The following is a 12,771-nucleotide window of genomic DNA, read 5'->3' on the forward strand; positions in this document are numbered from 1 at the left end:
AGATTCAGCGAGGTTCCCACCTTTACCCTCTTAGGAGCAGTGTCCAGGAGCGTGAGACTATTGGTGGGTGGTGTGATGAAACTAGAGGAGGGGACTTGTGCCTCGCCCATGAGGCCTCAACAGCTATGCTAAACAGAGGAATTGTGGTGCAGTGGGAAGACTGGAAATGATAGACAAGGAAGAGGGAAGTAAGTGGCTGTGGCTTTATCATTATCATCATCATCTGTTTACCCTCCAGGTTCGGTTTTTCCCTCGCACTTAGCGAGGGATCCCAATTCTACCGCCTCAAGGGCAGTGTCCTGGAGCTTCAGACTCTTGGTCGGGGGATACAACTGGGGAGTATGACCAGTACCTCGCCCAGGCGGCCTTAGCTGCTAAGCTGAACAGGGGCCTTGTGGAGGGATGGGAAGATTGGAAGGGATAGGCAAGGAAGAGGGAAGGAAGCGGCCGTGGCCTTAAGTTAGGTACCATCCCGGCATTCGCCTGGAGGAGAAGTGGGAAACCACGGAAAACCACTTCCAGGATGGCAGAGCCGGGAATCGAACCCGGGCCTCCGGGGGTTGCAGTTAATCACGCTAACCACTACACCACAGAGGCGGACCTGTGGCTTTATGTTAGGTACAATCCCGGTATTTGCCCGGGTAGAAAGTGGTAGAGCACGGAAAACCACTTCGAGGATGGCTGAGGTTTGAATCGAACACCGTTCTACTCAGTTTAACCCCCGACGGTGAGTGCACCTCGTTACAGCCGTCGTCCCAATGTTGAAATTTCTTAGCAGTGCCGGGAATCAAACCCGGGCGTCAGGGGGTGGCAGCTAATCATGCTAACCACTAGACAGCAGAGGCTTGCTTTATGTACTTACTAGCAAAATATCCCGGGAGCTGTTTTTCTACACAAGTGGTGTTTTTGTAACCATCCAATTCGTGCTATCCGATTGGTAGGAAGTTCGGTGGGATCGTCCGAGACATCCAAAACTAATACCGACCTTCGAAACATTGACGCTTGCCGCTTCGAGGGTGACAAGTATATATACTGAATAGTTCCTTGCGATGCTTTGAAACCATTCAAAGGGGTATTGTAGAACACGGTAGGTTTTTTCTCTGGAAACAAGCATGTATTCCTATTGAATAAGAAAACACCGATTAATGCGCATAAATGTGGCTTTGTGGCGTAAAGGAAGCAATCAGGCCTGTGCTCAAGACCGTAATTGTATTCACCTCATAATTTAACTTGAGAGATAAACAGCTGCTACCAGATCCCAACCAAATTCGAATTCGGTTCGCTGCGTTCAAAAAACAGATTGCTAACGGTTACATCAGACCGTAATTCACTCCTCTACAGAAAGAACAATTTTGGAGTATCAGGTACGTGTATTTTTCCAGACGTGACGTAAATGAATGGGTAACAATGACACAAGGAAACTGGTTCCAGTTAAGTATAAACTGGGTGGAGAGGTCCAAATTCTTCTTCTTCTATACCGGATTACACTCCAGGGTCGGTTTTCCCTCGGACTCAGCCAGGATTCAGGCTCTACCGCCACAAGTGCAGTGTCCAGGAGCTTCAGATTCGGGAAAGGGGGATACAACTGGGGAGGAAGAACAGTACCTCGACCAGGCGCCCTCACCTGCTACGCTGAACAGGGGCCTTGCCGGGGAATGGAAAATTAGGAAGGGACAGACAAGGATAAGGAAAGGAAGCTGCCTTGGCATTAAATCAAGTACCATCGCGGTATTTGCTCGGAGGAGAAGTGGGAAACCACAGAAAACCACTTCTAGGATAGCTGAGGTGCGAATCGAATCCACCTCTACTCAGTTGACCCTCAGAGGCTGAGTGGACTCTCTTCCAGACGTCGCACCACTTTTCAAATTTAGGCAGAGCCGGGGATCTCATTCGGGCCTCCGTGGGTGGCAGCTAATCACACGAACCACTACATCATCGAGGCGGACGAAGTCCAGTTCAAGAGCAGGTTTATTCTTTCGCTAATATCGCAAGCAACACGTTAAATCATGACACAATACATGAAATAAAGCGATGGATGTGCAGTGAATGGCGTCCCTTTATGGTCAGTATATCTACCATACATCTGTCCTTCTAACGGATTGCTGTGTTAGCTTCAAATTTCAAAATGATTGAATCTGATTCCCAACACACTTTATCACTCAGAAGGGTTAAAAGTCAACGTATAAGCATCGTCAACAGTTTTCGACTTTGAGTTATTCTTAAAAGCTACTCTTTAAATTATTTTATATTTCTGTTTGAATGTGGGGGTTCCTTTCTTCTTTCTTTTTATGTTTACCCTCCAGGGTTGGTTTTTCCCTCGGACTCAATGAGGAATCCCACCTCTACAGCCTCAAGGGCAGTGATCTGGAGCTTAAGTCCGTGGGTCGGGGGATACAACTGAGGAGGGTAAGCACTACCTCGCCCGGCCGGCCTCATCTGCTATGCTGCACAGGGGCCTTGTTGGGGATGGAAGATTGGAAGGGATAGAGCAGGAAGTGGTAGGGCAGCGGCCGTGTCCTTGAGTTAGGCACCATCCCGGCATTCGCCTGGAGGAGAAGTGGGAACCACGGAAAAACAACTTCCAGGATGGCAGAAGATGGAGTCGAACCCACCACTACTCACGTGACCTCCTGAGGCTGAGTGGACACTGTTCCAGCCCTCTTAACGCTTTTCAAATTTCGTGGCAGAGCCGGAAACCGACCCGGGCCACCTGTGTTGGCAGCTAACCACACTAACCACTACACCACAACAACTAAAGCTACTGGAATTAAATAATAAAAGAAACGTTCCTATCCCCTTGGCTAAATTAAAAAACGTGCACAAATAAATGATTACATTGGGAACCCAAAACCCATCTTTTGCTGATTCGACCTCCCGCGTGCGGTCAACCCCCTCCTAATCCTTCTAACCAGCCATATTGAGTGTGATGCCTACAAATTGGAACTCGCTCAGTCCCCGGTTCTCCATCCTGGCTTAGAAAACGTGTTCTCGTTGTCTTCCTGCTACTGCCAGTTCTGATCTTGATTATAACATTCCCTTCATTCGTGGCATTACAACTGGGTCAGTACTAACTGCCAGTTACTATTACAACAGTCGGGGTAACTTCCCGTGACCGCGCTATTCCGGGATTTGCCTGGAGGGGAAGTGGCAAATCATCGAGAACCACATCGAGAATAGCTGGGGTGGGAATCGAACTCCCGGACCCTCTACTCAGCTGACCCCGTTCAAGGCCACGTGTTATTTTTCACATTTTAGGCAGAACCAAAAATAGAACCCGTGCCTCCGCGGTTGGTGGCTGTTCACACTAACCGTTACACCACTGAGGCGGACTTGAATATACTTAATGCCTAAAAGACACAAGCAAAGAAGAAACGTTAATATTTTAAATGACGTACGCGAAAGAAGAAATTACTTGTTTCAGCTGTCACACTCGCAAGGCATGTTTGTTTATAATTTTCACCTAAAAATGGCAGATGAAACGCGAACGAAGTTCCTAGGCTATAATCCGAATGCGAAAGAACAGCATTGAGTAAGTGCGTGAAGTTAATGCTTGACGTGAAAGTCACGTAAAGTCCTATGGTGTAATGGTTAGCACTCTGGACTCTGAATCCAGCGATCCGAGTTCAAATCTCGGTGGGACCTGGAATTTTAAATTGAATTTAATGGAATGCGAAACGGTATACTCTAATATACCTAGAATAGGAGTCGGAATGTACTTCCCTTTCGTGAACTGAGCACCGTGGTAGTTGAAAATTATATCAGTCAAACGTAAGTTCGAACCAAGCTTGACTCTGTGACCAGTTGTTTTTTATTGAACATTGCTCAGAGATTTGTGAATTTTTGTTACTTCCTTACTCCCTTTACCCTCTAGGGTTGGTTTTTCCTTCAGTCTCAGCGAGGTTCCCACCTTTACCCTCTAGGAGCAGTGTCCAGGAGCGTGAGACTTTGGGTGGGTGGTGTGATGAAACTGGAGAAGAGGACTTGTGCCTCGCCGACGAGGCCTCAACAGCTATGCTAAACAGAGGAATTGTGGTGGCGTGGGAAGCTTAGAAATGATAGACAAAAAAGAGGGAAGTAAGTGGCTGTGGCTTTAAGTTAGGTACAATCCCGGTATTTGCCTGGGTTTAAAGTGGTATACCACGGAAAACCACTTCGAGGATGGCTGAGGTTTGAATCGAACACCGTTCTACTCAGTTGAACCCCCGACTGAGAGTGCACCTCGTTACAGCCCTCGTCCCAATGTTCAAATTGCTTGGCGTCGCCGGGAATCAAACCCGGGCATCAGGGGGTAGCAGCTAATCATGCTAACCACTAGACCGCAGAGGCTTGGTTTATTTATTTAGTAGCAAAATATCCCGGGAGCTGTTTTTCTACACAAGTGGTGTTTTTTGTAACCATCCCATTCGTGCTATCGGGTTGGTAGGAAGGTCGGTGGGATCGTCCCAGACGTCCAAAACTAATACCGACCGTCGAAACATTGACGCTTGCCGCTTCTAGGGTGACAAGTATATATACTGAATAGTTCCTTGCAATGCTTGGAAACCATTCAAGGGGGTATTGTAGAACACGGTGCGTTATTTTTTCTGGAAACAAGCATGCATTCCTGTTGAATAAGAAAACACCGATTAATGCGCATAAATGTGGCTTTATGGCGTAAAAGAAGCAATCAGGCCTTAAGAATGTGCTCAAGACCGTAATTGTATTCACCTCATTATTTAACTTGAGAGATAAACAGCTGCTACCAGATCCCAACCGAATTCGAATTCGGTTCGCTGCGTTCAAAGAACAGATTGCTAACCGTTAAACCATCAGACCGTAATTCACTCCTCTACAGAAATTACAATTTAGGAGTATCTGTGACGTGCATTTTTCCAGCCGTGACGTTAATGAATGGGGAACAAGGGCACAAGGAAACTGGTTCCAGTTAAGAATAAACTGGGTGGAGAGGTCCAAATTCTTCTTCTTCTATATCTGATTAAATTCCAGGGTCGGTTTTTCCCTCGGACTCAGCCAGGATTCAGGCTCTACCGCCACAAGTGCAGTGTCCAGGAGCTTCAGATTCAGGGAAGGGGGATACAACTGGGGAGGAAGACCAGTACCTCGACCAGGCGCCCTCCCCTGCTAAGCTGAACAGGGGCCTGTCAGGGAATGGAAAATTAGGAAGGGACAGACAAGGATGAGGAAAGGAAGCTGCCTTGGCATTAAATTAAGTACCATCGCGGTATTTGCCGGGAGGAGAAGTGGGAAACCACAGAAAACCTTTTCTAGGATGGCTGAGGTGCGAATCGAATCCACCTCTACTCAGTTGACCCTCAGAGGCTGAGTGGACCCCCTTCCAGACGTCGCACCACTTTTCAAATTTAGGCAGAGCCGGGGATCGCGTTGGGGCCTCCGTGGGTGGCAGCTAATCACACGAACCACTACAAAATAGAGGCTGACGAAGTCCAGTTCAAGAGCAGGTTTATTCTTTCGCTAATATCGCAAGCAACACGTTAAATCATAACACAATACTTGAAATAAAGCGATGGATATGCAGTGAATGGCGTCCCTTTATGGTCAGTATATCTACCATACATCTGTCCTAACGGATTGCTGTGTTAGCTTCAAATTTCAAAATGATTGAATCTGATTCCCAACACACTTTATCACTTAGAAGGGTTAAAAGTCAACGTATAAGCATCGTCAACAGTTTTCGACTTTGAGTTATTCTTAAAAGCTACTCTTTAAATTATTTTATATTTCTGTTTGAATTCATATTATTCTTGACTTCTATATTTCTTCTTTTTTTTAAATTTTTACCTTCCAGGGTAGGTTTATCCCTCGGACTCAGCGAGGGCTCCTACCTCTACCACCTCAAGGGCAGTGTCTGGGAGCATGTGGCATTGGATCGGGGGATACAACTTGGAAAGGTCATCAGCACCACGCCCAGGCAGCCTCATCTGCTACGCTGAACAGGAAGCTCGTAGGTGGATGGGAAGGTTGGAAGGGATGGACTAGGAAGGTGAAGGAAGAGTCCACGTCCTTAAGTTATGTACCATCCCGGCATTTGTTGGAGCAAACGTGGGAAACAACGGAAAACCACTTCGAGAATGGCAGAGGGAGGAGCTGAATCCTATCTACTCAGTTAACCTCGCGAGGTTACGTGTACCACTTCCAGCTATGGTACCACTTTCCAGATATCGTGACAGAGTCGGGAATCGAACCCGGGCCTCCGGCGGTACCAAATGATCACAATAATCAGTACGCCTAAGAGGCAGACGACTTTCTTTACATTTGTTTTATTTTTCTTTACATCGTTAAGCCCTCACTGGGCCACGTTTATTTAGGTTTCCAACCATGTTTACATATCCTTGTCCACATGTCCTTCATTCATTTAATATGTTGGTTTATTTCTTTTTTCTTAATCTGCTTACCCTCCTGGATTGGTGTTTCCCTCGGACCCAGTATGGAATCCCAACTCTACCGCCTCAAGGGCAGTGTCCTGGAGCTTAAGACTCTCGGTCGGGGGATACAACAGGGGAGGATGACTAGTACATCGCCCAGGCGACCTCACCTGCTATGCTGAACAGGGGCTTTGTGGGGGATGGATAATTGGAAGGCATAGATCAGGAAGTGGTAGGTAAGCGGCCGTGGCCTTAAGTTTGGTACCATCCCGGCATTTGCCTGGAGGAGACGTGGGAAACCACGGAAAACCACTTCCAGGAAGGCAGAGGTGAGAATCAATTTCGGGCCTCTGCGGGTGGCAGCTAATCACACTGACCATTGCACCACAACTAAAGCTACTGAATTAAAATAGTAAAAGAAACGTACCAATCCAATTGGCTGCATTAAAATACGTGCACAAATAAATGATTACATTGCAAATCTAATGCCCATCATTTTTTGATTCGGCCTCCCGCGTGTGGTCAACCTGATCCCAATCCTTCTAACCAGCCATACTGTGTGTGATGCCTTCAAACTGAAACTCGTTCACTTCTTGGTTCTCCATCCTGGCGTACAAAATACGTTCTCGTTGTCTTCCTGCTACTACCAGTTCGGATCTTGACTATAACAATCCGTTCATCACGGTATTACAACTGGGTCAGTACTAACTGCCAGTTATTATTACAACAGTCGGGGTAATTTCCCGTGACCATGCTATTCCGGCATTTGCCTGGATGGAAAGTGGGAAGTCACAGAAAACCACATCGAGAATAGCTGAGGTGGGAATCGAACCCTCCGACCCTGCACTCCGATAACCCCGTTCGAGCCCTCGTGCTATTCTTCACTATTTTGGCAGAACCTAAAATCGAACGCCTGCCTCCGCGGTTGGTGGCTATTCACACCAACCACTACACCACTGAGGCGGACATGAATAATTTTAATGGCTAAAAGATACAAGCAAGGAAGAAACATAATGGGTATTTTAAATGACGTACGCGAATGAAGAAACTATTGGTTTCAGATGTCACACTCGCAAGGAATAGATGTTTGGATTTTCACCTAAAAATATCAGATGTAACGCGAATGAAGTTCCTAGGCTACTCTCTGAATACGAAATAACCGCAATGAGCAAGTAGGTAACGTCAATGCTTGAGGTGACGTTCCAGTAAGGTCCCATGGTGTAATGGTTAGCACTCTGTACTCTGAATCCAGCGATCCGAGTAAAAATTTCGTTGGGACCTGGAATTTTAAATTTAATACATTAACATATATTGGTATGCGTAATGGTATACTGAAATTCACCAAGAAAGGTGTCCGAATTTATTTCCCCTTCCTGAACTGTGCACCGTAGTTGAAAATATTATAAGTCAAACGTAAGTTGGAAGCAATCTTGACGCTGTGACCAGTTGTTGTTTATTGAACATTGCTCAGAGCTTGTGCATTTTTTCTTACTTCCTTGCTCCGTTTACCCACCCAGCGAGGTTCCCACCTTTACCCTCTTAAGAGCGGTGTTCAAGAGCGTAAGACTTTGAGTGGGTGGGGTGATGAAACTGGAACGAAGGAATTGTGCCTCGTCGAGGCGGCCTTAACTGCTGTGCTAAACAGGGGCCTTGTGGTGGGGTGGGAAGATTGGAAGGGATAGACAAGGAAGAGGGAAGGAAGTGGCTTTGGCTTTATGTTCGTTACAATTCCCGCATTTGCCTGAGTGGGACGTGGTAGACCACTGATAACCACTTCGAGGATGGCTGAGGTATGAATCTAACACCGCTCTACTCATTTGAACTCCGAAGGGTGAGTAGACCTCGTTAAAGCCCTCGTCCCACTGTTCAAATTTCGTGGCAGTGCCGGGCATCGAATCCGGGCCTCCGGGGGTGGCAGCTATGCATGCTAACCACTGGACCACAGAGGCGGGCTTTGTGTATTTACTAGCAAAATATCCCCGGAGCTGTTTTGCTACGCAAGTGGTGTTTTTTGTAACCATACCAATCGTGCTATCGGAATGGTAGGCAGGTCGGTGGTAACGTCCCAGATGTCCAAAACTACTACCGACCGTCGAAACATTGACGCTTGCTGGTTCGAGGGTGACATGAATTTGTATGTACTAAATAGTTCGTTGAAATGCTTTGAAACCATTCAAAGGGGTGTTGTAGCGCACGGTAGGTTGATCTTTATTCTGGAAACAATCATGTATTCCTGTTGAATAAGAAAATACCGATTAACGGACATAAATATGGCTTCGTGGCGTAAAAGGAGCAATCAGGCCTTAAAGAATGTGATCAACACCATAATCGTATTCATCTCATACTTTAACGTAAGAGATTAACACCTGCCACCAGATCCCACCGAGATTCGAACTCGGATCGTTGTATTCAAAGTGTAGATTGCTAACCGTTGCACCATCAGACCGTAGCTCTCTCGTCTACAGAAAGGACAATTCAGCAGTATGCAGTGACTTGTATCTCTCCAACCGTGAGGATAGCGAATGAGAAACAAGGTCACAAGGAATTTGCTCCAGTTAAGAAAAAACTGGGTGGGGAGGTCCAAGTTCTTCTTCCTCTTTCTTTATCTGAATACCTTCCAGAGTCGGTTTTTCCCTCGGACTCCGCGAGGGAACCCACCTCTACCGCCTCAGGGGCAGTGTGCTGGAACGTGTGACATTGGATCGGGGGATACAACTTTGAAATCTCATCAGCTCCTCGCCCTGGCAGCCTCATCTGCTAAGATGAACTGTGGCTTTGCGGGGGGAAGGGAAGAGTGGAAGGGACATACAAGGAAGAGGAAAGGAAGCGGCCTTAAGTTAGGTACCATCCGGGCATTTGCCTGAAGGAAAAACCACAGAAAACCACTTCCAGGATGGCTGAGGTGCGAATCGAATCCACCTCTACTCAGTTGACCACCAGAGGCTGAGTGGACCCCGTTCCAGCCGTCGTACCACTTTTCAAATTCCCTGGTAGAGCCGGAAATCGCACCCGGGCCTCCGGGGGTGGCAGCTAATCACACGAACCACTACACCACAGAGGCGGACGCGGTCCAAGTTCGAGTGCAGGTTTATTCTCTTGATAATCTCGCAAGCAACACGTTAAATCATAAGACAATACTTGTCCTAAGGGGATGGATGTGCAGTGAACGGCGTCCATTAGGCTCAGTATACCTACCACACATCTGTCAGTCTAACGCATTCCTGTGTATGTTTCAAATTTCAAAATGTTTGAATCTGATTCCCAACACACTTTATCACTTGGAAGTGTTTAAAATCAACGTTTAAGCATCGTCACCAATTTTCGAGCTTTGAGGAATTCTTAAGAGCTGCTATTTACATTATTATATATTTCTGTTTGCATTAATATTAAATTTTAACTTTCTTGACTTCTTTATTTCTTCTTTTTTCTTCTTAATTTTTACCCTCCAGGGTAGGTTTATCCCTCGGACTCAGCGAGGGATCCCACCTTTACCGCCTCAGGGGCAGTGTGCTGGAGCGTGTGACATTGGATCGGGGGATACAACTTTGAAATGTCACCAGCACCTCGCCCAGACAGCCTCATCTTTTACGCTGATCAGGAACCTCGTAGGGGGATGGGAAGATTTGAAGGTATAGACTAGGAAGAGGAATGAAGAGTCCATGGCATTATGTTATGTACCATCCCAGTATTTGCTAGGAGCAGAAGTGGGCAACAGCGGAAAACCACTTCGAGAATGGCTGAGGTATGAGTTGAATCCCATCTACTCAGTTAACCTCGCGAGGTTACGTGGACCAGTTCCAGCCATCGTACCACTTTTCAAACTTCGTGGCAGATTCGGGAATCGAACGTGGGCCTCCGGTTGTGGCAACTAATCACATTAACCACTACACCACAGAGGCGGACGACTTTCTTTACATTTGTTTTATTTTTCTTAACATCTTTACACCGTCTTTGGGCCACGTTTATTTAGGTTTCCAACCATGTTTACTTATCCTGCCCACATGTCTATCATTCATTTAACATGGTCGTTTGTTTCTTCTTTATCTGCTTACCTTCCAGGGTTGGTTTTTCTCTCGGACTCAGTGAGGAATCCCACCTCTACCGCCTCAAGGGCAGTGTGCTGGAGCTTAAGACTCTGGGTCGTGGGTACAACTGGGGAGGATGATCAGTACCTCACCCAGGCGGCCTCACCTGCTATGCTGAACAGGGGCCTTGTGGGGAATGGAAGATTTGAAAGGAAAGGCAAGGAAGAGGAAGGAATTGGCCGTGGCCTTAAGTTTGGTAGCATCCCGTCATTTTGCCTGGAGGAGAAGTGGGAAAGCACGGAAAACCACTTCCAGGATGGCTGAGGTGTGAATCGAACTATCCTCTACTCATTTGACCCCTTGAGGCTGAATGGACCCCGTTCCAGCCCTCGCACCACATTTTTCAAATTTCTTGGCAGAGCCGGAAATCGAACCAGGGCCTCCGGTGGTGACAGCTGATCACACTAACCACTACACCACAGAGGAGGATATGGTCGTTTCTTCTGTCCTCCAACCAGGGAAGTTATTTCGCTGGTTTGACCTCATATTCAGGTACCCTCCAATCCTGGATTTTTTGTTCAATATGACTTTCACGGCCGGAGATCTAAAATCACGTGTATAGAACCAGATTTTTCATTCTATTTATGGATTCGTTTTCTTTGAATATGCGTCTGTCTAGGACATTTTGTTCCGTTAGCCCGCTTAGCCTCAAATCATCAACTACTCCTTGCTTTAATTATTCAACCTTTTGATAGTAGGAGATGGTTTTCAAGCAGCCTCTCATGCTTTTTTTTTTCAGTCTTTCAATTTCATTTAGTCTGTTTTCCTTCGTTTCCCTTCTATATTCTATTCTGCCCTCATAAGTGCACACGCTGCATGTTTTTCAGTATTCGTAGATTCGACGAGGTCCTCAATTTTAGGTTCGACTTTCCAAGGACTTTGTTAGTTTTGATGCACTTTGCTTCAACAGCGTTAGTATTGTATTGTATTTATTGAACTGAACATAACAGGCTTTCGCCAAGTTACAGTGTTCCAATATGCAATTCAAAATAAACACTTACAGACTATTTATAGCTAAGCACTAACTACTTACTACTTAACTACCTCTCAATCTACTATGGGTAGCGCCCTACCCTAGGCACTCCAGTATATAACACACAGCTTCGCGAAGAAATATATATGAATTGTACTTTAAAATCCTTTTAGAGGAGAGATGTGTTCATTACCAGTGCCAGGGACCCACCAACCCTCCCCAAAATGTATGTTTACTTTTATAACAGAACGAAAGTTTTCACGCGCTATGCACCATTAGCCGGCCAGCTACGAGCACGGCCATTGGCCGATATGACGTCATCCCATAATTCGTAACACGCTGGTTCCGTTACCAACCCGTGCAGAATAAAAACGCAGCAAGAAACACACCAAGAAAAAAATGTAATTTAGCAGCTGTAACCTATCTTTCCAAATCCAGGCCAAGCTCTGTCATGAGAACAGTGGCCCCCTTCGGGGGCCACACTCCCTTCGAGAGGCTCTTAACTATCGCCGCGGCTCATACTGCCCGCACGGCAAGAAAAAAAATAATTTAGTGGTTGTAACCTAAAACGAATTTTGCAACAGTCCGCTGGACATTTCCTTAACAGTTGGCAACAATTCGGAGATCGCTGACAGATCGTACAGGACGTTTCTATCGGCAATCCTGTGAACTAAAAATAAAAGAGCATCACCGGCCGCGGAGCTTCCGTGTACAGCAAGCGGAGTGAGTGGAGTGCCTACACTAGGGCTATGCCCTACTATGTAGCATCTTGCACATGGGCGGATCGCCAGCTCCACATGCAACACACCACCTCTACTTATAACTAAACTAACTACTTTACTACATTAAATATATACTAACTCTATCCTAAATCTGTCTGGCCGCGACATCACCCCTGGTGAGGAACTCCTACCACCCTTCCCTGGGATGTCACGACCAGACATGTCTCATGAGGCTCGGAAACCGATACCTCATAGACCCCTTAAGCTGTCAATGTTATTTCCTCACCACTCCTTCATGTAACAGCGCACATGTGTGCGGATTGCCTAGCTCTACATGTAGGCTGTCACGCCTGTATTCCACTGCCAAGACGGAATCCATAACTCGGCTCATCTTTCACTGTCTCATTGACAACTTACTTCCTCTAACCTAAGACTATTCACTACCTTACTCTACTCTACACGTGCAGACGTACAGAATCAACACTTTAGCTTGAGATAGGTCAGGCCTATCTCCACCTCTTCGAGCTCTACTGTGCGTCAGCAGCCAAAACAAACTAACTAACAAAACCAAAGTAAAATAAAACAGGCAGACAAACAACCTCATTAAA

The 12,771-nt window shown here is 46.4% G+C and overlaps 1 non-coding gene across 1 annotated transcript; it reads left to right on the top strand.

Annotated features, from left to right (window-relative positions):
* The first annotated feature begins 3,570 nt into the window (after window positions 1–3,570).
* Window positions 3,571–3,642, top strand: TRNAQ-CUG (transfer RNA glutamine (anticodon CUG)). The gene has a single exon. It is a non-coding gene; the product is annotated as a tRNA-Gln (tRNA).
* The last annotated feature ends 9,129 nt before the right edge of the window (window positions 3,643–12,771 follow it).

This window comes from Anabrus simplex, chromosome 3 (assembly GCF_040414725.1).
Source record: "Anabrus simplex isolate iqAnaSimp1 chromosome 3, ASM4041472v1, whole genome shotgun sequence".
NCBI classification, from domain to species: domain Eukaryota; kingdom Metazoa; phylum Arthropoda; class Insecta; order Orthoptera; family Tettigoniidae; genus Anabrus; species Anabrus simplex.